The sequence below is a fragment of the Clarias gariepinus genome, chromosome 22, assembly GCF_024256425.1.
Source record: "Clarias gariepinus isolate MV-2021 ecotype Netherlands chromosome 22, CGAR_prim_01v2, whole genome shotgun sequence".
Classification (NCBI taxonomy): Eukaryota; Metazoa; Chordata; class Actinopteri; order Siluriformes; family Clariidae; genus Clarias; species Clarias gariepinus.
Window position 1 is genome coordinate 8920034 of NC_071121.1, and position 27558 is coordinate 8947591.

A 27558-nucleotide genomic window follows, 5' to 3' on the forward strand; every position below is an offset into this window, starting at 1 on the left:
TCGTATTTTTGCTTAGTTCAATATTTTCTAATTTGCCTGAACAATTCACTTAAATAATTAAGCAAATGTAACGTCTTAATTTGAAATACAATCAGTCAATACATACATTTTTTTTTGCACATTTTCGACTAGGCGGTTTGCTCGAGTAATCTAAATTAATTGCACCGTGGTCAATAGTGTATCTGATGCCGCCAAGATTTTACCTCACTGATCTCATTTCCCAATGAAAAATCATTAATAATAACACCGAATGCAATCCATTTCAGACAACTACAAGGTGTCAAACAGAAAATACACTAACGGGTCATGGCTGGCTCTCTATACTTCATTTTTTGGCACATCGGGCACCAGAGGAACCCAGAAGCACAGCTTCTGGAGGACCAAGATGACTAGCTTGCCAAGGCAGTGGGAAGTAACCCAAGGTGCTGTCCTGTCTGAGAAACCCAGGCATTCATATACAGAGCGGCTTCACTTTCATCATGGCTGAAGGCAGAGAAGACATGATAAAATGGAGAAACCCTGCTGTGGAGAGTCAGAGATTCTTCTCTCTGCAAAGACTTATGTTCTTTGTCCTGGCAAAGAGAATGAGATGGGTATTCAATACCAAGAAGGAATTTGATAGAAAGCTGTACATAATTTATGAACTTTAATACTTACACAACTTAGCTGAGAAGAAAGAGAGTTTAACAGAAGAGAAAAGAGTGATGGATGACTCTTGAATGGTGCATTGGTTTAAAAAAAAAAGAAAAAAAAAAGAAAAAAAAAGTTCACCCTATTGTCAAGAGAGTTTGAATCCTGTTAAAAGCATAACCAGCTGTGGCTAGGGTCCAAGAAAGAATAATTGGCCATGCTCTCTGAGTAGAAACTTCTTCTCTACGCTGTCAATCAGAGGTCATGCATATGGACAAGATCACGGTCCTTCTAGCAGGTTTAGCTTCCCCTTTGACGTGTAATGAACAGTGGGTTAAAACGACGTGGCTTTGGGCCTCTTGCATCAAACAGGGGTTACCCTCATTCTGTCAAGTTATGTTCAGATTACAAGTCACCGTTATATGACTCGTTGATGCGTTTGTCTTCTAAAACGGCACGCAGGCGCACATTTATATGTCTTTTAAGTCACGCCAACTGAGTTAAAACGTCGTTTTTGTGTGACGACTACAATGGACTTGATTTTGGCTAAAGATATGATTGAGATTTTGATCTGGAGGTCGGCAAGCAGTTAGTCGGCTGTATTTGTTGAGGATCAGAAGAAGGAAGAAGGATTGGAAACGTGAACTTCGAATCAAACTGTCCAACTAAGTGTGAAGACCCGATAGAAGCATTTTAGTAATCTTGAAAACAGAGTTTATCTTAACTGAGATTTCTGTGGACGACCATGGTGGACATTAATAACAGTAAGGATTCAACCTTCTGTCTTTAGTGAGACAGAATGCCAGAGGCGAAGATCCTACTGTGACCTTGAAACCCATTAGAGACCCCCACCCCTCCCTTTACATCGCTCTCGCATTAAAAGTCAACATGTCGACCTCAGTGCAAAGGGATGAGAGCAGAGGCCTGGTCCAGGAAATAAAAGCCAAGCATTGCCCCGCCGCTCTCTACCTTACTAACCTCGTCTCTGAACAGATGTCGAGGATTATTCCAACCCCCAAATCAACCATAAAGGTGCAATAACCTTACGGTGAAAAAACAAACAAAAACAGACGTGCTGCCGTTAAACAGCTGCAAGAAACAAACTTTGTTGGGTGTCGTAATGAGGGTGGGATAGAAGTGGTGTGGCGGCACACTTTCAGGTTGACTGGGCAGTTGTGGGTTGTCGGGAGTGCATGTTGATGGTGCATCTATGGCCAGCAGCTGTTAACTATATCTGAACTTGTGAGTTGTGCTGACTTTGCAGCCAGTGGCCAGTGTCAAACATCTTTATTTCCCCCCATGTAAGCTTTCGACATTTTTGAAAGTTGCACACATGCGTTCCTGATTATTATACACATACTGTAGGCACAACCATTACCATCACATGCACTGATGCAACATACATGGACTAATTTCAAGAGGAATACATCATCTTCTTAAAACAGCAATGACCCGTCATCGAGTCTGATGTTATCGCAAACTTTTATTCCAGCACTAGCATAGAGGGAATGAAGACTTGACATTGATGAGACTGGGTAAATCCATGTATCAAGAGTAATATGTAAGAAATGCTGATTATGGAGAAAAGACTAATCCTGCATGTACTTAATATGCAAAAGGATTCAGGAGTTCAGCAGTACAGCACTCTCTTATACCCGTCTTCTGTGTCTAAGATGTCATTCTGACATGTCATATTCCAAATGCTAAAAAGGCACACATTCATTATACCAGAGAGGCTTATAAGACAAGAGGCAACAACATTGTCTTCTCACTTTTCACTCAAATTGTCACTGCAGGCAGGTGTAAAATGCGTAGGATCTGGTTTGGACATGTCTGTGAGGACAAATATGGCATTTTCAGACGAAAGGACCAACACATTTCGCGGCTTTCATGGAAACTGACATGAAGTGAAGCACAGTTTAACCCTGCCTGCTTTTCAATCAAGTAAAGCGAGGATTAGGCAAGACATCTAAAATTTCTTTTCTCCATCCACTTTAGAAGTGACTGGCTAGACAGGGAAATATCCAACCACACGTTAAACGTGGATAAACCTCATTTTCAGCACCAGCATAGACCCACCGTGTTTTTGTTATCTCTTCAATAGCTTCTCTAACACTCACAAAGAAATATGTTCAATGTACTGTATTAAAACGTTTTATCTGATGTAGATCAGTTAAAAAAAATCAGTAGCTGCCCTGTTAAAAAGAAAATTGGCATCTTTTTTGGCATTATCTCAACAGGAATCCGTGTCTGTAAACACATCCATAATGACTTGCTACCCTAAGAGCTATTCTGAGCAACGATTCTCTCCATTTGAATACTAATATCTGATGCAGCACTTCTGGATTATTTAATTTTGAAAATCTAAACACCTTGAGGGGGTGATGGCGTAAAAAAAAAAAAATGACATTTAAAAAATGATCAAATAGGTTCATCATTCACGAAGTGCAGTTTCACGGGTAGCATATGTCAACCTCATTCTTTCAACCCACTCTGCACTGCACTTCAGTCTCCAAGACGTCGGTGAGATACCAAAAAAGAGCACTGCACCAAAACCTACTTTTATGCTTTCAATTGTCAAAAAGACACCAATAGGACCCAGATCTCTTGCAGTTATGGTGTGTTAAAAGAGGACTTTTTCAAAATATAAGACAAATGTGTATAAAAACTAATCCCAGAAAAAAAAAGAAGAAGAAGAAGCTAGCAAACAAACAAATACATATGCACACCACGGACCAGGTAGTCAATTTATTATTTCACATATCCTTTGCATTGTAACTGTTATCAGCACTCCATGCTGTGTACTCTGACCTTGCCCTGCACTTGAAAGCAGGAATTCTTGGCAGGAGGGGCAGACGGATATGAGAGGGAAAAAGAGAAGAAGAGCCTCACATCCGACTGCGCTCCCCAGGATCCCTTGCTTTTGCTAGAAAGTGAGGTCATCCGATATTTCCTCCAGGGCAGCCCATGAAAGCGACCTGGCTGGTAAAGGGTGCAAATGGATTTGCGAGGGGACAGTGGAGAGGATTGCGCTACCCAGGATATCCCCTGGGGCAAATAGGGATGCAATTAGGCATAAAAGAGAGAGAGAGAGAAAGAGAGAGAGAGAGGGAGAGAAATTTCAGGGAGGGACACTGAGGATTTATGTGAGAGTACGGAGAGGTGAGAGGATAAATGAGAGTGAGAGGAAGATGTGCTATGGCTCTAAGAGGAGGCAGGAGGATCAGGAAAGGTCAAGGGCTTCAGGATAGCCTCGTACTCAGCAGAGCTCATTAAAAAAATCAAGCACGTTCATTTGCTTAGCAAGATGAGGGGTGTTCGTCAAAAGTTAGTAAGGCTACTTTATCAATTTATATTTCATTAAACTGTTTTTAATTTTAAGATTACCTTGACTAGAATGTCTCGCTCCTGATAAGTCCAACCAAATTTAATGAAGGACATAGTTGTCGAATCCTACTACCTAAAGTTAAGCCTGAAAGATTCTAGGACAGTGAATACGGAGGCAACGGAAGCACTCTACCTTCTGACAGCTGCAGTTGTCAACTCCTGGCATGGCACGCTGCTGCACCACGAGTCCCAAAACAGGGTTAAAATGGCATCCTCTCCAATGCCTTGCCAATTAATCTGTGCACTGGCTGTCTAGAGGAAGCCATGACGAGAACCAGGGGCCTGAGGTTTCCATTACCACCCACCCCCAAATTTTAAAGCCCATGATGCTCTATGTCTCACCATCACTTCTTGCCAAGAGGTTTTGGCCATCAAGCTGCCGAGTAAACAGAAAGCACCAGGATGTGTTGTGCTCAGCGTGCCAATTTGCCGGATGGAGGGAAGCCTTTCAACATGGTAGAAGCATTTGCCCTGGGAAAAAAAAGGCAGGTGGAATACATCTCAAAGGCACACGAGACCCTTTTCACTGCTTTCAAAACCAAGGCCGTTTGCTCTTTGCTTTTACCTTTGCATTTGAAATCTGTGTGGTTATACCTCTTTCCCAGAATCCAAAAACAGGACAGGAGGATGTGCTCCGAGTACCTTCATTATACACAGAGTATGGTAAGGCGGGGATCGATTCTAAATCGATCTCGAATAGCTTAGATGATTTTTTTTCCAGTTGGTGGTCAGTTCTTAGCTTGGCACACATACACAACCATCTCCTTAAGTCTCACAACATTCTATATGAGCAAACCTATTCTTCTGGCACCCCCTATCTCCCCTTTTGTTTCTATGGCCTACACGCAGTAAAATGAAGATGCAAGGAAGTAGAAAAAGGCAAATGTGGTGTCGTCCTGAAGATCAATAAAGCGGTACGAGTTTGTTGTTGCTGATGCTAGACCTGTTCTCTGACATTCAAATAAAACCATCCTTTCAAAGAGTCATCATTAAGACATGGATGGAATAGTGACCACTATTATCAACACCAATTCTTTCCATAATGCTTAATAGCTAGTTTCGACACGTTAAAGTGGAGCTGCACAAAATGGCAATAAAATAATAAAATCGCAATTCTGAAAAATTCTTTTTTCAATCCAGTGTTAGTGCGCTTGGGCAGCACACTGTCCCTCCTTGACCTTAGACACGCACACTGAGATATATTAAGCACTGGTGATCTACAAAAGCTAAAAGGAAACATTAATCAGTGAATTTTAAAATAAACTAAATGCCCACTTGGCAAAAAAGAGCCATTGCATTCAATCTGGTTATTGATCTCTGAGTTGCTATAATGAACATTGTACTGTACCTTTTCTTTCTTTCGTTTTTACTTAATATTTCTAATGTCTTTTTAAAGAAATATCTCATTCATGACTGGAAAATCAGGGTTAAAGTATAATAAGCTAATATAAACCTATAGTATATAAGACCTACATGTATAAAAAATGAAAAAGACATTTAGGCTTATGTATGTGTGTGTATGTGTGTGTGTGTCCAACAGCACAGGGCAGATATGTATCCTGTTCCTTTCAGTCAGGAGGAGAGAATGAGCAGTTCTTTTGCTGGGACACAATAGGATACTGTATTCCCACATGCAGCGATGGAGCGGCTCATTTGTATCCGTCTGTTGTATACTTCCTCTCTCTGTTACTCCGCAGGGAGCAGTCAGGTTCACATCCCAGAGTCCTCCGGCACTCTACTCCAATGTGTCCTCGCAATCTACACTCTGAGTCCTCCATATCACCCCTATCCCTCCTAACATCTCAGCATCCGTCATCCAGTCAATTCACAGAGACGGGATGCAAGGCTGACTTCCTGAATGAGCATGCTGAAATCCTGAGCAAGTGTTGTGGATCTGTGGTGTCCTCATCACACGAAGTCGTCATCATGCCAACTGCAAGAAATATCCCATTTCCAACATCTCAGCATTCATCATCCTGCCCACCCACAGGTGTTTCACTGCGTCCATGCTACACAAGCTGAATTCTTCTTGTTCGTGTACATGCAGCATTCCTCTTCAACATAATCTCACATCTAAACCCAAAAGATTTTTTACCATCTCAACAGCAGGGACTCTCTTCTACCTTAACATCTTAGCATACACCATTCAGCCCATCCACCAGATGTTACCACATGGCCATGCTAACAAATATCATTTCCTTAACAAGCATCATAAATTCCTGAACAAGCCAGGTTTATCTTGCACCGATGTCATTCAGTGCGCCCTTGTATCTACACTCAGAGTCCTTATCTGGCTTAGAGCAGACATTCTCCCCGTCTTAACATCTCGGCATCCACCATCCAGCCCAGCCACCAGGTGTTACCACATGGGCATGTTGCCAAGGCTGATTTCTGGAACAAGCCCAGTGAATTCTGAACAAGCATGGTGGTGCTCTCCTCCAATCTGTCCTTTCATCCACACCCAGGGTTGTTTTGTTTATTCCTTGAACAGGAAATCACCTCTCCTAATGTTTTACCATCTACAAATCAGCCCATTTGTCAAATCTCACAAGGTCACGCTACCATGGCTGAGTGCGTGCAATGCTTCCACACATCTACACTCACAGCCAGGCTACATTACCATTTTTGCTTTCCTGAAGTGTGAAGTACAGTATCAAAAGCTTTAAATATATCTCTTTAATCCAGAATGTCTGATTGACCCCTTGCAGATAACATGTGCCCTCTGAAGTATCCCTTTATGCAAAGACTGTGTTTAAATGTTGTTGTTTTTTTTTCAAAATGACAGCTGTTTTCTTAGGTAAAAAGCAATCAAATCTGTCTTCACATCATTTGGGTTAAAAATGGTGAAAATCCATTCTCTTTTCTGTCTGCATTACCTCCTCAAACTGCCAATTACTTAAAAAGTAGGTCTAATTCCAGCATGCTGTCTGGAGCCGGGCTCTGGCTGTAATTCCTGTGAGACAGGCTCGTTTTGGGGGATCATGAGCCAGAGTGAGATGTGAATCTCACTGTCATTGAGCCTCACTGAGAAGAGTCCCCATGGGCTGATGGGTGATAGAGCCAGGGAGAGACAAAAGCGCTTTCCAAAGCCCCGTGCTCCCTATTACTGACACAGCTGAATCTCCTCCATCAAAGATGCCTGTCGGTGTGACCTCGCCTCTCTCCCCAGGCCCGACCAGTGGGCCTCGCCTTCGCCTTTGTACAAACTGCCAGCTTGTTTATTTCAGCTAGCCAGAATCAATTAATGCTGGAATTATCCTGCGAATTTCACCATTCAGTGGTGCAAATGACTGCCCTTGCGTGAAACCAAATGACTACCCTTGCGTGAAACCAATTTCGAATTTTCGGTCTGAGGATTGGCCAGAACCACCCACTGGGCTCTCTGTAAAATTAAACCGACCTGCTATTTCTGGTCAGGTTTATGGTAAATGTATGTGTGTGAGCACACGCTGGTCCAAAAATGAGTTGAAAAAAATCAAGCGAGAAACATTTACACCTTTTTGTAGCATGAGAGCCGGAACTAGAAATCAATATCTGGGGAAAAAAAAATTCCAATCTTGTTCTTGTTTTCATCTGGCATTTATATGTGTTCTCATCGTCTGTATTCTGCACACTCTGTAATTGGATCTCGGTTCTCCTGTGCAATATGCAAATATGCTAGCTAGCTAGGTAGAGTGTGGGAAGTCAGCCAGCTGTCAGCACGCCAGAAGTCGGATCGCCAGAGATTATTTTCTTGTACAGCCTGTACTTACTTTTTTCTCCACTGAAGAAAGACAGTTGTCTATTAGCACACAACATAAACGATGGCAGGTCGTGTTAGCAGCAATTGAGATACTACTATAGCTATCATAAATGCTACTACACTAACCCAAAGAACTGGTGAGTATGGAGAAGGTATAGAAAGTTTTTTTTTTGTTTCTGGAGTGCTACATAGTGTGTGAAAGCTTCCTCAATAATGAGGGCCGTCTAAAACAATCACACACCTACAACGATGTGAGACTACATGTGATGGACTGAATTTGAGATTAAGATCAAATCTGCTAAACAATCCACGTTCATGTAAGGGTATACTATTTAAACCAGCAGTCCGCCGTTAGACTTAATAAACGGGTGTTGTGTGAGAAGTACCATTTACTTTCACTTCTGTAGAACATATTACTAAAATACACAGAATCAATCTGTAACTGAAAGAAAAATGTGCCTATAATAGGAAGAGGTATTATTTTCTCAGCTAAAACAGTGCTTATGAGAAATCATCTATATAAAAAGTCGCTGCGGCAGAGGCAGCGACTCAAGTTGCCTTTCCCAACTCATACCAACCCAACTTTTTACCTTCTCCTTGTTTTGGCTTTCGCGCCAATATGCTTCCTGATTTGATTTCTCTTTGAGAAGAACGGTGGTCTTTAATTGAAGTGTGTTTGTGCTATCAGTCTCGAGCATCAGCCAGGCTGCCTTTGTTTAGCTTTCAGTCTGCCTGCCAGGTAGCCCACTCCCACTGCTCACTGCTGCCTCTTTGTGCTGAGATTACAATAAAGAGAAACTATGACTGTGAAGGTCACACCAAGATTGAGTCAAATCCAGCAAAAGCTCTCCTTGACGGCGTTTACCTTTTGAATCGTGGCCAGGCTATTGTCTCACCGTAAACCCACGAGGGGCTGTGCTGCTGCAGTGTCATTTCTCCTCAGCTCTCAGCTTTGGCATACAGCATCACTCATATCTGATGATATCCTTGTTTCAATTTGATCTGTGCGCCGCCTGAACCTCCTGAATTATCAGGAATCTAGCTCTGCCCTAAAGCTTAGATGCAGCCTTCTTTACTGCTGCTTCTTTCCTTCTTCATCTCCAGACACCACAGAATCAGATGACCTTCTGCTAAACGACTTTAGACATTCACTTAAAGAAACATCTTTGCGTTCAGCTCGCTCCAGACGTTCTTCAGTTTGTTAAATGAGATTGCAAAATCTTAATTGTCATCTTGCTTGCATTTGCTCCTCTTCTATGTTTTCAGTTAGGTTTAACACTAAATGCCCATGTTAGACAACAACCTAGTGAAAAAAGAAGCATGCAACACCTGAAAGAGCAAGGTCCAGCACTGCTATTTTATTCACCATTCCAATCCATTTACAGAACATTTCCCAGGGTGTTTACAACTGGACCGAGCATGTGTTCGTCATACACCTGCTCGGCTCTGACGTGGCATGAAAAAGCAATGTTGCAAATCCCTATCATTTTCAATTTCTCCCTTTATTTCATTCATTCCACCCAGTAAAAATGACAAATGACTTAAATAAATAAATAACCCATTGAGTGCAAAGATGAATTTAGGAGTGAGCAGCTGTCACAGTGTAATACAATTCATGGCCATGCATCAGCGTTACTGGAGGCGGCTCTGGCACTCAGGCAAAAACTCAAGAGTGCCAGCTGCCAGCATATCAATCCCCCTCATCAAAGTAAAGCACAGACAGACCCAGCATCAGCATAATCCTTCATGGGAAAAAAAATACATATCAAACACCAATCAAAGAGAAGTATCCAATTTGAGCGATTCCATAAAGAGCAGTTCCAGCTAAACATTAATGTTCTTCAACACTGTCAATCAAAGTAACGCCATCCCTGATGTAAATGAATGCTCTCCTATAGCAGGTGTATCCAGAACCATAAACACAACCTGCAACCATCAATTATGTTTAAAACTATGGTTCGGTTGATGTATAATGATGCGGACGATGATGATGTACTGTAACTCTGAGATGTATTGTAACTTGACCTCTTGCAAAGGAGGTTAGTTCGAGTCCCTTTCTAAAACCAAAGTTTCTAAACTCCTTCTCATGAATATACAGTAGCCTTCAGTCTGTCAGTATATAACAATATCAGTATTTAAACATTACTGGTAAATGACTGGACACTGGAGTATGAGATAATGAGAAAATAGTCATACAAGCCCAACATACAGAATTACACTGTAATTTCTAGCATATACACTAACCAGCTATAACATTAAACTACCCACTATAGCTATTGAGTACCCCTTGTTCCTAGGGTGTGGCTTCCACAGGGCCTCAGGGGGTCTGCTTTGGTGTTTAGCACCAGGATGATGGCAGCAGATTTTAGGGTTGTTGGGGTCTGGCCCCTGTGTATCAGATTTGCATGTCCAGTGCATCCCATGGGGGCTCTATTGGATTACGATTTGCGGTGTTTTGAGGCTGGGTCTATTGGGACCCATGTGGAATGGATAGTGGGGCACTGGGTGTTTTGATGGCTTTCTATTATGGCCAGCATTAACTTTTGTGCTGCATTGGCTCTTCTGTAGGATAGGATTGTACGGCTTTGGTGTCTGTCATCTTGGGCACCCAATGTCATCTTACATCACATCCTGTCACCAGGTCGCCGGTATTTAATTGAGTAATTGTAGTTTTAATATTATGGCTAATTGATGTAAATAGAGAGAGAGAGAGAGCGAGAGAGAGAGAGAGCAAGCTAAGCATATTATCTATAAGGACAAAAATAAAGTCCTGAAGATGACACTGTGTCAGAGCAGGTGTGAATATCAGTGGTGGAGACGGGGGAGTGCTTGATCTGTTCACTTCACTCCAGTTGATTGTGGAGGACAACGGGGCTTTAAGGATTCTGAGCACCTGAGGGAAGAGGCAGTTACAGAGTCCTGAAGCATTTGCACAGATGCTTGTAGTAATGAGATCACATATGGCACTAGCCTACGTGTGACAGGCCTAGTCTACTCTTCTCAGTCATGTAATGCCAAACATGTAAAAATGGGAACACCTTAAGGTTTCGGGGGGGAAAAAAATCTATTTTGGCCAGATGCCATGGCTGAAAGTAACATCTTTTTTCCACACTTTTTTTTTTTTTTACTCAAGCTTAAATTACAGTACTAAAAACACAGATTCATGTGCAAGAGCAGGGTTGCCAGGTCTATGGTCTTGCTCAGATTTGACTTGCTGCCATAGGTTGATTTTTCTTCATGGAGATTTATTGTTTTGCATATGTTACACTATTTATATTACAGCAACTGTATAATAAATTTCAATAAAGCTAAATGATTTACATGATGGCATTAAATGCGTACTATATTATGTAGTATGTTAGAGCTGGTTATGATTTAAACATAATGGATTGTGAGTTGGTGTATCAATAGAAATAAGGTATTATAACTACGGAAATAAATGATAGATTCAAGTCTCATGGATTCTCACTTCCTGTTTAGTGTCTCATAGTGATGTTCTCATTGATTTAGTTTATGTCTTGCTACGTGTCCTTGTTGAGTTCCTCTCTGGTCTCCAACCAGTCACATAATTTTTTTTTTCTCAGTGTTCATCTGAATGGTGTTTACACTCTGGTTACGTTTAATGTTTGAATATTTTTTCTCAAACGATCATGTCGTGATTACGTTGCAAAGGCTAACAATTTAACTTTCACCCGTTCTTTCAAATATGTTTGCTGTATTTGTTCTTAATAAACGTTGAACCGTCACATCCTGCCCCATCTCACATCACCTTACGAAATGTTCTGGAATTGCACATGTTTTTATAACTAATTATTGGATTTCTAGGCAGTTTTTAATGATCGCTGAGTTAGTTTTGTTCCACTGACTTTGCAACCTTGACTATGCGTTTACAACTGACTTTGCTCTCATTGAATGGAAGAATGGGTGATTCATCTCATCCTTTCATTATAGATACATACAGTAGCATTACTGCTTTTATGACTCCTATAAAGAATCAGGAAGTGAACTCCTCTTTGTAAGTGCATCCAGTGGTACCATGATCATGACCGGATAATTAAGTGTGACTCCTACAGGAAGGATGCTGGCCTCACAGTCACCTTAGTAATCGTGCAACAAGGAACCGCTAAAGTGGAAGAAAGCGTCATGAATAATTGGAGACAAAATGTGCAAAAAATAACATTCATGCTCGTTCTGTAAAATGTTTAAAGTGAAGCATCTCTATGGCCCCCTATCACCATTAACGGTGACCAAGTTAGGTACGCCTCGAAAAACTGCAGTATAATCAGTTGCATTTGCATATTTTTTTCTTTCATAATAGTCTAATTAGTTTCTGAATAGGTTAATTACTGTAAATGTTTCGACTGCTGGATTAGTGCTTGAACCTGACTATTGGCTGAATTCCAAAGAGGCGTGCTGTAAATATAAACAACCCTGCATGTGCGCTATCTATATTCAGATGAAATTGAAAACAGAAGCAGAATGTGTTGCAATGCTTGTTTTTTTTTCTTTCTATGTTCCTGTTCCTGCCTTTTCAGCAATCTCAATGTTTTGCTGCTGGCAAATTCACTGAGCAATTGAGAATTACTTATTTACCAGATAATATTTCTTCTGTTGTCAGCAAAAAAAAAAGAAAGGAAAGGTTTTGTAACATGTTAAAGCCAATGCGGTGTGAAATCAAAGGTCATTCTGAAAAGAAACAGCACAAATGAGACAAAGCGTACAGTAGGTGGGGAGACGCCGTCCTTCCATAAATAGATCCGCAATACAGTACGTCATTTTAAATATACGGAATCTACGAAAGGCTAAACTGGTTTTTGGTTGGCATGAGATCTTTTAAAAGAATGACATACTTTAAGTGCTTGCTAAAGCGATCTATGTTTCGTTTTACATTGTTTAATCTTTTAAAGACATTTTGGAAAATCATTGATCTTAATCAGTAAGGGAGATCCTGCCTTGAACCCCAAGTGACATCTGCTCTGGTGCTTGTAATAAATGTAAAACCACAGGTAGCACTGTAATCCTGGCTTGTGGAGGTGTCACTGTCTGGATTTGACCAAAAGATAAGCTGCCCAGCACACATGGGAGGAAAAAATGAAATAGAGGGAGGAATAAAATGACATCTATAAACATGTTGATTGATGGAAAAACGTAAGAAAAAGCCATTTGCAATTCCCTTATTGCTGTTTAGTCCTGTCTAAATGACGTAGTCATCAGATTTTCAATCATCTGCGATGGCAGTGATGTTTCCTTACAGCTCAGAGCAATGCAAAGTTGCTCTGTAGGAAAAATAAAAAGAAAAGAAGAAAGCATAGATAAGACCAGGACCACAGCAGCCTGGCATCTACAGTCGTTTCTAATTAAGACATTACATGAAGACATCTAAAATCTGCACACTAAACCATACACTCACTCAGAGAGCGTCCAAAGGAGACGCGGAGAAAGTCATGCTGACAGGGGACGGGAAATAAACAGGCGTTTGGCTGATGCCAGCTCTGAGAAGCAGGTGTGAGGCTGCAACCTCAGCCAGGATTGTGTAATACACACCCAGTCAACAGGGAGCTGTGCTTTGCAAAGCCCCCTAGCCACTCACCCCCATCCGTCCTAGCACTTGTCTAATTAAACATAGTTAACATTCATCCCAAGGTCTTATGCAGATGAGCACAGAGGGAAACCGTGTGCGTGGCACATTAAAAGAAACAACACAAAGGAGTGGAGGCGAATTGAGACGTGCAGAAATATCTTCAACTTGACCTCCACTGCTCAATTAATTACAGCCATAACAGGGAAGTGGCGTGGAACCAAATAAGGCTCGCTGCAATTTGTTTCCTGCCTGCAATCAGTTTTGATACAAACAAACCACTCATAAGCAACCCATAAAAAGTTGCTTCCAAGTAGCATTCTGGATTGTCAAGGTAATCTGTGTCAGATCCATGTCAAAACTAGCCACCCAGCGGGACATTTTGGTTGTGGTGAAGTTAATTTAAAAGGGATATAGATGTCATGACAACATTGGTATTACAGTGGACTCTTGGTTTACGAGCCTAATTCGTTCTGGAAGCGGGCTCGTATTCCAAAACACTCGTAAACCAAATTAAATTTTCTTAAGAAATAATGGAAACTCAAATTATTCATTTCACGGCCCCAAAAAATAAATACATGAAAATAATTAACACAAAATATTAAGTAAAAATAAAAAAAATTAACCTGCACTCTACCTTTACAAAAAAGTAAAAAGAAATCCCAACAAATACGTGTTTCCATATATGCGTATATTATATGTACTATAATACATATTTCGTCTGAAAAATTAGCAAGGAACATCGCTAATGACACTCGTGTGGGCGCATACTAAAGGAATCACTGCTGTAAAGTAAAACAAACAAACAAACGAACCTGCACTTTACCTTTGAAAAGAATCGCGATAAAGCATTGTTTCTGTGAAGGGCATGGAGTGTGTGTGTGTGTGTGTGTGTGTGTGTGTGTGTGTGTGTGAAGCAGAGCGGGGGTGCTTTACACACACACAAACACACACACACACACACACACAAACACACACTAAAGGCGAGAGAGAAAGAAAGAGAGTGTGTGTGACCTGGCACAGTGTCAAATTACACGCACGCACACATAAGAGAGGCTGAGGGAGAAAATGGATTTTTAACCTTCTAATGAGACTTTCTTTTGCATTACACGCGCGCACACACGTAAACGCAATAAGAAACAGTAAAAGCACGCTGTACACACGTGCTTACAAACACAAAATAAAATGTTTTACACACACGTGGTCACAGTGGTATAGTAAACAGTACACGCGTGCACGGATGTTGATTATACCAGTAAGAGACGAGCACTAAGACCCAGCAGGCGAGACGATTACCCACAATTCCGCAGCGCAAGAGAGAGAAAATCATTGGCTCAGTTGTGATCACATGACGCTCAGCGTCAAAACAAGGAGCGCAGATGACATGACACTCGGTACTCGCAAACCAAGACTTGCTCGTTTTCCAAGTCAAAATTTATTACAAATCTTTGTCTTGCAGAAAACTCAGAAACCGCGTTACTCGCAATCCGAGGTTTCACTGTAGGTTGTTTTTAAAAGTTACGTTGGAATAACAATGACTAAATGACGAATGGAATATCGTTGAACAAATGTCCCTAACACAATGCTGCAGAAACAATGTTAAAGCAATATTAATACCAAACTAATGGCCTGAGCAGAACTTAAACTCTGGTCACTGTGGCGAAAGCAGTGTGTGTCTATCACTGGACTACCAGGGAACATGCTGCTGATGCTTGTAAATCATAAAAAAACACCACAATAAATACTGCACAACAGCATTTTATAAAAAAAAATTGAATTGGAAAGCAGACAAAAGAAAAAAAGGAGGCCTCCATAACATTCAAGGACTAAGGGATTGATGCAGTTTGGATGCTGTGCAAACACCATAGAGAGTAATTTTGGAGCTAAGATGCATGGGAGCTAATGTTTATGAAAGCTGTTGTGTCCGTACCAATCTGTGATCAGAATTCTAAACCCTATTAGGAACCTATGGGACCATGGGCAGTGGCGCTGTGGTAAAGCGTTCACACCCAATCATTCAGAGATTGCTAGTTTGATTTTCCTGGGTGATGCTGAAGCCTCCTGCAGACGGTGGCCATGAGAGAGCTGATTGGCCAAGATCTTTCAGCTTGGTGGGGTGGGAGACATTTAGCGCTCTCACATCAATCACAGCTCTTCAACCAATTATGGGCGTCTGTGAGCCCTCCAAGCGGAAGAAACGCCCTCCGAGTGTGTTACGGTGCATGAGTGAGCAGTTGGCTGGTGTCATGTGGTTTGGAGGAAAAACACATGATAGTCTTCGGCCTTCTCTCAGATTGGTGGCAGTAGTAGCCTTAAAGTGGATGTCCCCTAGTTACGGGTGGAATTCGAGACAATATTAGAGAGGAAATATGGGACAAATTCCCCAAAAAAAAAAAAAAAAATGATGGAACTCTATATAACAATGCTCATCCAATCTTAAGGTTCCTGCTAGGCATACTTTCTGAGTTTGGGGGGTGGGGGGGTTGGGGGTCATGGCATATGCTCCCTCTCTCTCTCTCTCTCTCTCTTGATTACAGCAAGACTGTGGAGTTATGTATGTGGAGGATAAGCTCTCTGAGAATAAGTGCAAAGGTAATTAGCAAAGGTAAAAAATTGACGGTTAGCTGTATATATCTCGAAGCAAGCTGTTGATGGCTGCTGGCTGTAGTCTGAGTTCATTGTGTACTGAACTGTATGTGGTTAAAATGACAATAAAAGCCTACTTGACTTAACTTGTCTTGGATTGGCAAGTGACAAGACTGGGAGTAAGAAATAGTTTGACGAAAAACAGAAATGTGTTTCACTTACACACAATTCCGACTATTCGGGTTAGGGCTGTTTTCCTCAGGATCAAGCTCGGAATTGCATCTAACAGGGGTGATTGCTTTTGATTGCTCTGTGCTGCCTGAAAATAAAATAGTGCCCCCATACAATATCATCAAGTCCACCACCTAACAATGTCTGACAATTTGTTGAAAAAGACAGTATGATGTCAGGAAAAAAATACTATGAAAATGATTTGCTTGGAAATCTTGGAAGAATCATATATATGCAACAACTTCAAAGAGACAAAATGAATAAAAAATATTGTAATTATTTATGTTATTTACTACTGTATGATTATGATTATGAATTACGCTGGCTCACAACTGCTTAAAGTGTCCATGATATTTCGCACAACCCTAATACTGTGTTCATATTCACATATTGGAATTCGTTTGGCCTGAAAACAATCTGTATCTAAGGACTTTAGGCGAGGATCTGCTTTACCAGTTTGCATTTTCTCTCACAATTCTTGTTTGATGCTTAGAGGTTCAATAAGTGCCTAATTAAAGGCTCTATCCCTAGACGAAACTGGACAAAAAAATTATTCCTGCCAAGAATGCACTACATAGGAAAAAAACCTGAAACACAAAGGTGTGAATAGTGGTGTAGTGGTGCCTGGAGAAGTGTACAGTATACTGTACTGTAAATTTATCATCCATTGTTTTAAGTGGCCCGTCAAGCAAAGGGGAAAAAACATTTTGTGTTATAAATAATAACATATAAGACTATCTTTGCACATTTAAGTTTATGATATGATGACCTCAACTGCTTATTTAGCTGCAGCTGAACTGATTTAACCTTGTGAGCGCGTTAGTTCTGAAAGCTAATTTCTATTTGCAGAGTTCGCTTCATGTTCTATTAATTTGATTATTTTAAAAGGCCATATTTTAGTTTGTGTCACAATGGACATAGTATTATTATGTGCATGTACTATATGAAACCGAACCAATACCTAGAGTAACAGGGATTAAAGTGGAATTTGGCGTAAAACCTAGCAGTGCAGCAATGCAGTGGACTTCAAAATAACTACCATATTAATTTTCAGGTGTGTTCAAAGATTTGTATTACAATCACACCTTATTCAGAGAAACTTACATTGTTATCTGATTTTACATTGGAGCAGTTGAGGGTTAAGTGGAGGGTTTGAACCAGGGACCTTCCAATCAGAAGCCCAACATCTTACCCACTGAGCTTCACCTGCCCCGGGATATATAATTCTGCCACTAAAACCAATGTATAATTGCATTTTCTGTATTCTACTGAGCAATAATAAAAAATCATAAAAAAAGTTTCAAACTTTTTAACATTTCAAACACTATAATTTCATGAATTAAGTCAGCAGGGTCTCACTCAAACTCTAAAGAGTGCTACGTGTGAAAACCCCAGGAGATCAGCAGATCCTGAAATACTCAATCCAGTCGACCTGACCCGAACAACTATGCCATGGTTAAAGCCGTAGAGATCACATATTTCCCCTGATCTTATGTTGTATCTGATGGTATGGACTTTTGATCATAATCTGTACTGTATGCATTATGCTGCTGCCTCATCACTGCCTCATTGGATAACTGCATAAATCAGGCAGGTGTACCTATTAAAGTGGGCAGTACGTGTAAATATATAATATGAGTAAACAAAGCATTCTCCAGCAGTTTTGGAGTGCTTCTCGTGTCCAATATCAAATCCACACTGAGTTGATTCATAATCCTGAGCATTAAACTCTAAATCAAATTCTAGCCTTTTTTTTGCCTCTTTTGACTCAACTTCCAACTTCTCATTCAACTGGATGGAATATCCTGGAAATTCATATAATAATTAATGTTTTAACCTTTTCCAGATCTGCACGTTAGCTATATCAGCTATCTAGCTAATTCATCACCAACTCCAGCCAGGTGTTACTTCTTTCACTCCTTACTGTTTCTGCTTGGTCTATTTTTCTGATGTCCACCTCCTGGAGTCAATAATGTTTTAATCATTATTGTTCATTGAAAATTGCTTTAAATTCCATCACGGGTTCATGCTTAATGCTTCTTCTTTTGGATGCCGATACAGGGTTAGGTACAGTATGCTCGCCTCACTTCCTCAGCTACATGAACTCTCTCGTTCAGACCACGAAGTGCGTCTCGGCTTCTATTTTGGGCTAAACTGCTTTGCTTTGACATTGTGGATTAGGGAAAAAAAATCCATTCTTGCACATTTTTTATCAATTTAAATGAAACAACTGAGGATTAGGAGCTTGTTAAAACTTGAATTTGAGATTTTACTGAGGCAGAACGGATGAATACCGGGGTACATGGTCCAGTAAAAGAGGTCTAGTGATGCCCATGATTGAACCAAACATCACAGATGAACTGCCATTCTAAACATTTATTTATAATATTTATAATTTATGTGAACCGTGCACAGGTTCCTTCAAAAACCTGAATAGGCTACACATTATGTTCATGGAATTCAACTTTGTACCATAATTATGCATACCATAAACCTTCTCTATTCAACTATGTATCATAATTAAGAATACCATAAACCTTTCTGTGTAAATTTTGATGTATCATCACCAGACCTGATGCTGTTTATAGATGGATCTAAAATTAATGAGTATTTTCCTCATAGAGAATGCATCGACTTAAAGCCTGGAGCAATAATCCTTTGTTAAAGGATTAGAAATCAGTCATAGTGGAAGCGGAGGCTGCGCTGGCATGAAAGCGTAGTACAGGGTTGAGCAATAGCCATGTTGGATGGATTCGTATTTCTCAAAGCTGTCTCCACAGCCACCCATGTGCAACAGCTCTGGAATCATGTTTGTAACTGTCTGAGGAACAAGAGCCCCAGGGAGCATGTGCTTACTTTACCTGCAAACACAGACCTGTCTCTTCCACAGACACATAAAACACAGCCTGATTTACCTACACGCACTCTAACACACTCATTTACACTCTTCCACACAAACATTGTCCCTCTGAGAACTCCGTATGAAGAACAGAGTGTTCTAAACCCATCTGTCCAAAGAAGAAAATGAACTTGGCAGGGACTAATTTTTTCCTCCATCACAAAACCTTCAGCTGAAACACTAGCAAGCTTTTCACTCTATTCCTATTGACAGTAAGCAGGAAATAAACTCAGGTCGGTGTGTTTGCGGAAAGAAGCGGGCCATTATTCCTGCATGAAGTGCTACGGTGTAAGAGCAGCGGTCTGAGCTGGACGACAGAGACGGTCAGAAGGCACTCAGCGCAACCGTAGCGAGAAAAATTATGATGAAGTGCAACATTAGCACAGTGATTAACTCCTCGCACGCTTCTCCGTTCAGTCCCATTTCCTCCAGCATGTCAGCCTGGTCCAACCAGTCCACACGAGATTCGCCCGTCTGCGAGAGCGAGAGCGGGAGCCAGCGTTCAATCTCTCCATCTCTCCATTACAGTCTCATTTTAGCACCACAAAAAAGGAGCTTGAAATTTTCATGAGATGCGGCTCCATCTGGCAAGGCAGCTTCACTTATAGCAATGTCGTTTATGGTCAAACAAGGATGCTGTGATGTAATGTGGGAAAGATTTGTAGGCCTGACTCATGCTGCTGCTGGGCTTTCCCGATCTCATCAGTAGAAACAAATACAAATCTGACCTCTAGCTGTTCTGGTTGCTATGCTTCAGAAAAGATACAGAAGACATGAGATAATCTTGACTTCAAGTTAGATAGAAAAAGAATGCAATGTCTTCTATTTCTCAAATATTTAACGTTTGGAAAAAACAACAACAACGAGGGGGCGAAAAAAAACCTTGTGCAGCGATCCACACATAGAGTAATTGTCTTTCATGGTATGTTATGGTTCAATTTATCCCTATTAATCTCTCGTTGTTTAGGTCAATGTTTCATTCACTGCTAATCCACAAACTAAGCCAGATGAACTCTTTGACAAAACGTCTGATGCAATACCGTAGAGAATTCTGGCTAGTAAACACGTCTGGCTCGTGTAGCTACCGCTTCGGGTTCCCACGCTGTGTCTCGCAGCCGACCGGAGAGGTGGGAACCGTGTTGAACACTCTCCTCAGACGCAGGCTTTGGAGACACCTCTTTGATATGCAGATTCCCATGCCCTACGGACAGCTCATCACCAATCCGGCTTATTAGCATTCCCCACAACTCTGGCAAAAAATAAATAAAGAAAGAAAGAAAGAAAGAAAGAAAGAAAGAACGCAGGAACAAAAACAAATTGTCGGCTCCGTTCTCGACGACGGCAGAAAAACCGAATCATTACGAAGGCTAACTGATGTTTACTGTGAGGTGGGGAAAAAAAGGCAAAAGGACCATGGACTGTTATTATTGTAGAATTTTTATGAAAAACTCCCATCATATGGCAGTCAATTATCGTTGCCAACAATTCACAACCTTACAGAAAATTAGCCTCTGATGTTTGTTAATACATGTGCAGCATCTACAAGGCAGCCCAGTTAGTACAAAAGAAAAAAGCGAGAGCATCACAGCACACAGGTTGACAGATAGTTGGCCATGTGTCAAGATCCGAACCTACAGTCCGTTTCTCAAGCTTCATGTTTCAAAGATGATGATTTTCCTTACATGCTCTCTCTCGGGAATCAAAAACGCACCCAGGCAATCCTTCAGAGGTATAATGATATGCAATTGCTGTGAAGCGATTGCATGGGCATGGTTTTTGCTCATTGTATCTTACGTGTTATGCGAGCCAGAGATCGATAGCCATCGATAGCCTATTAATAGACCAGACGGAGCTCGGTTCAGTCTGAAACGCAGAAATGTCAGCGAGACTTTACAATGAAAAGGAGGAAGTTCGATAGAAACCGATACCCCTCTCTGTTAACACAGATAGCCTCTTAATCATCTTGCTTTCCCATTGACTGGCTTATTCATGTGTTTTTGTAATGGGTCTTTTTTCAGAGCACGCTGTTATCCAATCTGGCTGGTCTGGTAAGTGGAGAAATGACTTTGCTGGATAGAGGGTGAGAAAACAAAAGGCAGGGTTAAAGAAGATCATGTTTTTACTGGCAGCTTTGGTGGCTTTCTGCCTTCTCATGTACAAAGAAATCAGTCTTTCAAGAAAGATGTGTCGTCTGCTCACATTTTTTTTTTTTATGCTGTACAGGGGAAAAAAAATTAATAAACAGCTAATGCACATCTATGCTTCTTAATTGAAGTTCTGAGAAATTTTGCTCAAATTTCCACGATAGGTTTAGAAGGAGCTGCAGATGGAAAAACAAGAGTCACGATAACAGACGATGGACGACGTATGCTTGCAGACAAGAGACACAAAAAGTGATCATCAGATTCACCAGCTCTGTAGAGAAGTAGGAGTAACTCGGAGTCCCATCCCAGCGAATTCGAACGCATCCAGATGCTAATCCATGAAGGACAAATCTAGTGAGCTGATAGTTATCCAGAGCAGAGCTCAGTTCTGCATCACTGTCTCAAACCGAGCTCAAAGCCTATGTACTGAAGCCAACAGGGACATAAGGCAAGGAACATCCAGCCAGGGCCCAATAGACCATACAGTTCCGTCACACACTTTAGTCCTCCAATAGGAGTTCTTCGTGGAGAAAGGGCACAGTCATGTGATTTTCTCTAAGCCCGTTCAGTGGAGACCGGGTGCCTCCAGTAGGATGGGTCTTCACATTCGTCTCTGTCAGAATGCAGCATGCCATCCATTCATCAGGCCTGCCAAGTGCTGCCGCCCCTCCAGCCCGACACAGAGCACACGCAGGCCTGACTGCATTACAGCTATCCACTGGAGCTGCCCACAGTCACACTGATGTTTTTATTTATTAGGCCTTCCATTAGCCTGGAGCTATAAATCCAAATGCACTGCTACAACACAGATACCCTGCTAGCCATCCTGATAAGAAGAAATTTGACTTCAAGCCCAGTTCCCCGCGTATACACCCCACCCAGACGACTTTGTCCACGTATTTAAGTGCAATTCCAATGCACACGACTTGATATTTAGTCGTCTTTGTCTGGACTGGAGGTCCCTTTCAATCGCCATATGAATACGCAGGCAGAAATCCCGCACTGCTTTATGGACCAGAGACAGGCTTCAAATGGCTTTTTATGCCCTTCATTTTAAACAGTGACTGGGAGCCAATGTCTGCTTGTGAATGCGTTCACATTCAAAAGCAATCAAGGCAATTCCAGTCGGCTGACACGCATGAACCCTGGGTTCAATACTTTCCCCAAAACTTAGTATTATTGATCCTCTGATGGTCAATTCAGTATAGTCTAAAGAAGTTAGAACTGTGAATCTACAAGCCAAGCAATTCGATAGTGTTCAAGTTGTGCAGTAGTGAGGATCTGGGCACTGTCTGATTCAATTCAACAAGGAGAAACTAGCAGGGTTGAGGCAGTCAACAAATGCAATACTGAGCAGCCTCAGAGAGAATCTTCGAGTCAACAAATTTAATACAGCCACTTTATCCCTTCATATGTTCTGGCAACTAGGTTTAGCAACAGGGAGGTCTCTCAAGCCCCATGGGCACGGGAGTTTATCCTAAATAAACTGGCGTCTTTATTGCATCTCTGTCTGATGCCAAGCCAAGCCATGCTTTAATTATGACAAATCCAGGCCATGTGCTTCTTGTGCTTGCCAGTAATGAGGGATGCTTAACACTAAATGGTGCAAAATAACCTCTGTCAACAACAAAGCAACATGGAGAATGACATATAAAAAAAGGAAAGGAAGAAGAGATAAAAGGAACCTGTCCGATGCGTGAAGTATTCATTAAGAAATCCACTGCAGTTATAACCGCTTGTCCAACTTTTTTTTTTTCAACAATCTTAAGAACAGTCGTTTTGATTCACATAGGGCTTTCCTAATCATGAAAGCCAAGCACATTAAACGCTCTTTAGTAGCCGGAAAGGGCCTGAGAAAAAGCGTGTGAAGTGCACCATTGTGCATCGCACCAAGCGGATGAGTTGCTCTTATCTAACCCGAGACATTCATCATGGTAGCTAAATTAATTAATGCATAAATTAAGGAAGAATAACTGAGAGTAGTGTACAGTAGGAACAAGATGAATGTGATATACGCCGCTCAAGAGGATACAATTAATTTTTCCGAGCGACGTCAAGGCACGGCATCACTATCACCACTAACAAAGTAACTCATTTGAATATCTGCGGCGCTTCTTCCGCACGTTCGAATGAGGAAATGCTCACTTAAACCCGGGAGGAACAAATGCCGGCGATAAGCGGTTTTAATTGGAACTTTCATTTCTTAATTTGGGCCCGGTGACATTAAAACCGGCCATTGATGAGAAATTCATGTAACGCTCTCCACAACGTATACTCTACACGAAAAAACAAACATGCCAACAATCCTTCCCTAAGAATGAAATGATCACCCAGAATTTATTTTTTTTTGGTAATAATTGTGTGCTAATTGCTCTTGTCAGAAAGTTAATATAAACACGCCACGGGCAAACTCAAGCACCAACAAATACATTTAAAGCTCTATTAAATGAACGCATACATTAAATCATTAAGTAAATAAATAAATAAAACCTGCGCCTTTCCCGCTATAATTTCTTCCTCCACTTTCTCACTTTCTAAACCACAACATCCCCCCACCCCGCCCCGTGTTTCTCACACTCTTTTTTTCTTTTTTTTTTGCAGTATCATTGCTAAATCTATTTGGGAACGCTTCTGGGAGCAATTGAGTGGAAATGGGTTTGTGAACATCTTGAAAATGGTGTCTGTCAGGATAATATGAAGGCTGTGCGCAGACAGAACCGTTAAATAGCAACGTTCTTCGAATTTGTTGCCTGGGCAGGGAACCAGGCACAAATAATATTAAAAAGCGCACCACTGATGATGAAGATGAATCCTTTGAACATTTAAAGCTCAGCAATTAAAAGTCTAAGACAGAAAGAAAAGTGTTAGACAGAGAGAGGTCCTGTGTAAAGCTTCTGTTGCTTTATGTTAAGACGTCAACTTATGTGACCTACGTGGCTCCCTGAATACGGTTTGTCAAGCGCATATCATTTGTGGTCACCGAACCTCAAATACATGCTCGGTTTTATAGCCTACGTATGAAAGGCTTTGGCTTTATTTAGCATCAAAGATAACTTTCTTTCTCAAGCCCAGAACTCTATTTGTCAATGTCAGTGAACAAAGGGAAGGGGCAACTTATTCATGCCAAACATGCTTCTGGTTTCAACTTTCGTACGGCCCTCCGAGTGCTCATTTTTAATTAAAAGAACACTCCTTTCTTGTCTTTTAGCAGCTGTGATACCATTCTCTGTGTCTCTCGCTCTCTCTATGTGTGTGTGTGCGTACGGTGCAACCTGGAGAGGTGTCAGTCATGATAACATATCTTTCAATTACAATTTTATTGTGACGGCGGTTCTGTCACCGTCCTGGCTTCGTCTCCTCCACCACACCATACCTGCAAATTGTTAATACGAAACGTGGGTCAGGGCCGCTATGATTTCATGACGTCTCAAACTTTACAATTTTTCCATACTTCGATTTCTCCCTCCCTTACTTTTTCTCTCTCTTTCTCTCTTCAACCCCGAGATAGACAGCCGGGCAGATTGAGGGCCAAGATTAGGTGGCATGTGCTCACAGAAGGCCACGGAGATACAGTACTAAGAATGAATAGCCATGTCATGTTGTCAATGTAGTAACCTTGGCAACAGACAAAATTTCCTATTTTAGTCGTCTGCCCCGACCATTGGAGTGGTAGAATTGGCGCGGCGGCTATTCCGCACGCTCGGGGGTTCACCAAGACACAACAGATACCTTAAAGACAGGTTGAGGAAAGAGTCTACGGAGATGCAACTTCACAGGAGCATCAATTCAAGCTAGGGAAAATGTGCAGAGGAAAAAAACAAAAAACAAATCTATCATTACACCTTAAGCCTCCGGCTGACTTTGGGTCTTAAAAGAGGAAAGACGGCATTAACAATAGCCAAACCAACAAATGCAGGACAACAGCTGTGCCAAACATTTCATTTCTATTGATCGATTGCTCAAGTAGTATGAAAAAAGGAAAAGAAAAAGTAAAGCCTTAAGCCAGAGCTACTAATGGAGCGTACCAAGAATGAGCTTGCTTAGAATTTTTAAGCGGCACCGCTTGTTAAAGTTGTGGGGGAAAGTCACGGCATGGCAATGACGGCGCAGCCTCCCACCACCAAGAAGTAAATAAGGCTTTTATCCTGACAGTACTGTAGCTTTACTTCAGCTTTACTAAATTGTTAACACGTGCAGTAAAAACAATAAAAATAAAAACATGCTGAGTTTCAGGAAGCAAGCAATAAACAAAAACTGGGTGTAAAGTCACTTTTTTATGGAAATATATGACCAGCTTATAAGGTTGAGCTCAGCAAAAAGTGGTAATGGTGATATTTGATGCACGTGAGAGTGTGTTTGGACAAACAGGATGGAAAACAGTGTCATGGTAGAGCTGCTGCTTCGATCCTGAGCTCAGGTTACTGTCTGTGTGGAGTTTTCTGTCTTTTCCATATGTTTCTGTGGGATTGCGCCAGGTTCTCTGGTTTCCTCCGACCATCCAAAACCATGCGGGTAGGTGGACTCACTTATCGTCTATACCGCTTTTCCCTGCATTCAGGGTCGCGGGGGGCCTGGAGATAATTTCCAGAAGACTTAGCGCATGAGGCAGGGTACACCCTGGACAGGGGGCCAATCCATCGCAGGGCACACACACATACTACAGGCAATTTGGGAACGGCAATTAGCCTAATCTGCAGGTCTTTGGACTGTAGGAGGAAACCCACCAAGTATGGGAAGAAAAAGCTAATTCCATACAGAGAGAGATGGGAATCAAGCCTCGCCAGGAATTGAACCCGGACCCTCAAAGTGCAAGGCGACAGTGCTAACCAGTACACCACCGTACCACTGGTAGATGGACTGACTTTGCTAAATTGCCCCAATATGAAGGAGTGTTCACGGGCTGTGTCCCGGGTCGACCACGAGGATAAAGCGCTTACTTAAAATGGATCCCCAAATAATTGAGACTGGAAGCAGGATCTTAAATTGCAAAATGATTACCCTTATATTCTGCTTGCTGTACTTCCTCCCCTCAGTCTATAATGTACGCTAATGCAATATTCATCATACGCAGGACTTGTGTTCAAGGACAAACTCTCATAATCACTTCATTGTTGAGCAAAATGATACTTGCTTTGGTTGGTGCGGTGATTATTTGGAGATGTTAGAGAGCCAAAGAGCAGTATTAAAATCTAATCTTCACAAACCAACCTGGCTCACTCTGATGAGCCACAGGCCATTTATCATTGCCAGAACCTCACCTCCTACTGTTCTCCTCCTCCTCCTCTTCTTCTGCTCCTGCTTCTGCTACTTGTACTGCTGTTGGTCAGACACCCCCCCCCCCCCCCCCCACACCTATTTCTCCCTCTGGCTCGCTCTCCTCGTTCCTCGGTTTCTTTTTCCTCCTTCTCTCCAGCCGTCTCTCTATAATCTTTCCCTGTACCTCTCCACCTCTTTGGCGTGTATCTTGCCTCCCTCGCCTGCTATCTGCTTCCTCCACATGGTGTTAATCTTTTGTCTCCCGTGTCTTGTCTCTGAAGCAGAACGTTACAACTTCATTCAGTCGCATGGGTCAGGATCGTGTTTTTCTGCTCGACATCACCTACAAACATGGAACCGAGAAGGATGGGGGTGTGGGGGGGGTAGCGGGGGTTAGCTGATACCAAGAACAAAAGAAATTATTAGACCACCACATTCCACATAATTCATTACTGTGTTTCATTAGTGCACCGCCTGCCTGGGCTGTAAAATTGCCAGAGCAGTAGGATTTATAGGAGAACGTGTGAACCGAGGCAGTGTGAGCACAATAAGCTATTTACATTTGCTTATGTTCACAGCAAAACAATTAAGTCCAGCCTCCCTGTAGTATTTACTGCCCGCGTGCCATATTGTTCCTATGAGCAATCAATGCTTCGCCAAATGTAAACATTCCTATTTATACTTAAATGAGGCATGAAGCACACATAGAACCCGCTGCGTATATGGCACGGAGGGATCCGAATGAACTCTGCGATTTTACCAGCCGGAAATGCAACATCGCTCTGAATACATGGGTGTTTAAATAAAATGTTTAAATTTTAAATATTACAGGAAGACACTCATTGATTATACTGGGGTATTAATGGGGTACAGGGGGTAGATCAGTGGTTAAGGCATTGGACTACGGTTCAGAAGGTCCCAGGTTCAAATCCCATGACCAAGTTGCCACTGTCAGGTCCTAAACTGCTCAGATGTATAATAAGATAAAAATGTCAGTTGCTCTGGATAAGGGCATCTGCCAAATGCCTATATGTACTGTATATAACGCACACAGGAAAGCAATGTGAAAAAAAATCATTCTATTGTGGATTCTACTATTCAAGCC

General features: G+C 41.6%; 1 protein-coding gene across 3 annotated transcripts in view; it reads right to left on the reverse strand.

Annotated features, from left to right (window-relative positions):
• The window catches only part of camta1a (calmodulin binding transcription activator 1a), a 436555-nt gene that overhangs the window by 246432 nt on the left and 162565 nt on the right, over positions 1-27558 (reverse strand). The gene's annotated exons all lie outside the window — the stretch shown is intronic.